Source organism: Mandrillus leucophaeus, unplaced genomic scaffold (genome assembly GCF_000951045.1).
Source record: "Mandrillus leucophaeus isolate KB7577 unplaced genomic scaffold, Mleu.le_1.0 Scaffold538, whole genome shotgun sequence".
NCBI classification, from domain to species: domain Eukaryota; kingdom Metazoa; phylum Chordata; class Mammalia; order Primates; family Cercopithecidae; genus Mandrillus; species Mandrillus leucophaeus.
Window position 1 is genome coordinate 625,940 of NW_012105786.1, and position 2,083 is coordinate 628,022.

Below are 2,083 nucleotides of genomic sequence, written 5' to 3' on the forward strand. Positions count from 1 at the left end.
AAAAAAAAAACAAAAACAAAAAACAAATAAAAAAACTACCTGCACTGGAAGCCAGGAATCTCTGAGAGAATCTTACCAAGTTTAAAAAAGGTAGAATTATTCACAGTTTAATTTTTTAATTTTTAATTTTTATTTTTTATTGTTTGAGACAGAGTCTTTCTCTGTCACCCAGGCTGAAGTGCAGTGGCATAATCTGGGCTCACTGTAACCTCTGCCTCCCGGGTTCAAGCTATTCTCCTGCCTCAGTCTCCCGTGTAGCTGGGACTACAGGTGTGCACCACCATGTCTGGCTAATTTTTGTATCTTTAGTAGAGACAGGTTTTGCCATGTTGGCCAGGCTGGTCTCAAATTCCTGACCTCAAGTGATCTGCCTGCCTTGGCCTCCCAAAGTGCTGGGATTACAGCCGTGAGCCACTGCACCAAGCCTTCACAGTTTAATTCAACTCAATTTCATCAAAGATTTTGGAGCAGCTGCTGGGGAAGGCATTATGGGGGGCATGTGAGAAGTTATTTAGGAAGATGCTTTAAATTTGACTGCATGGTGTGTTGCATGTGAGAAGTTATTTAAGAAAATGGATTAAATTTGACTGCATGGCATGTTGCTCATTCATCAAATACTCAATGAGTATGTGCTAGACACTGTGCTAAGTAGTGGTTATACACTGATAAGTAAAAGTTGGTCTTTGCCCTCAAGGAGCTTACAGTCAAATGTGATACAATCCTCATCTCCATCCCCTATAAAAGTGTCAATAAGGCCAGGCGCGGTGGCTCACGCCTGTAATCCCAACACTTTGGGAAGCCAAGGCGGGCGGATCACGAGGTCAGGAGATCAAGACCATCCTGGCTAACATGATGAAACCCCGTCTGTACTAAAAATACAAAAAATTAGCCAGGCATGGTGGCAGGCACCTGTAGCCCCAGCGATGCGGGAGGCTGAGGCAGGAGAATGGCGTGGACACGGGAGGTGGAGCCTGCAGTGAGCCGAGATCGCGCCACTGCACTCTAGCCTGGGCAACAGAGCGAGACTCCATCTAAAAACAACAACAACAAAAAAAAGTGTCAATAAAATCTTCACACTTCATGACTAGCCAATGCTGGATGAAACAGAATGCCGGGACCTGCCTCAGAATATGTGTGCTTTCAGGGTTGCTCAAAGATGACTAGCCCTGTTAGGATTATTTTAGAATTTCCTAGCACCAAGCACCAAGTAACTATCATATAGTAGATGTTCAATAAATAATTATTGGATGAATCCTGATACATTTATATATGCAAGCAATGTTGTAGTAGAAAATTGGCTCTGGTATCAGAAGACCTGGGTTAAACAGGCACCAGTATTTCCTGGCTGGACAATTTGTGCAGCCACTGAGAACCTCAGTTTCCTCATCTGTAAAAGAGGAATAATGTCACATGGTTGGCCTATTCAATTATTATTAATTGACTGGTAGTAAAATGTACTGGACACCATGCTAAAAACTTAGTGTGCACCGTGATAAGCACCCTTATGAGTCAGGCACTATTATCTGGTACAGAAACTGAGACTTAGACAGGTAAAGTTCACAGAGTTCAAGGTCACCAGGCTGGTAAGTCAGGAAACCAAGATTTAATTCTGGGCAGCGTGACTGCAAAGATGGGAACACTTCACCACTTCCTCATATACTGCCTGGTGTTATATAGGTCATCTGAGAACATGGATTCCAAAATACTGTATATTTTAACACATTATAGCAATGTAAAATGTTCATCTTCTAATTTTATGGTAATTACAAGTTTTAAAAGTTGTTCTCTTGAATTAGGTCATGTTGGGCTCATGAGGGCATTGCATTCACTTACCGTAAATAAAGAAGTCTCCAGGAAGAAGGGCTAGTCCTTTGTACCCACAGAGCCTCAAAACAAGACACTCAGCCAGATGCAGTGGCTCACGCCTGTAATCCCAGTACTTTGGGAGGCGGAAGAAGGTGGATCACTTGTCAGGAGTTCAAGACCAGCCTGGCCAACATGGTGAAACCCTGTCTCTACTGAAAATACAAAAATTAGGGCCGGGTGCTGTGGCTCATGCCTGTAATCCCAGCACTTTGGTAGG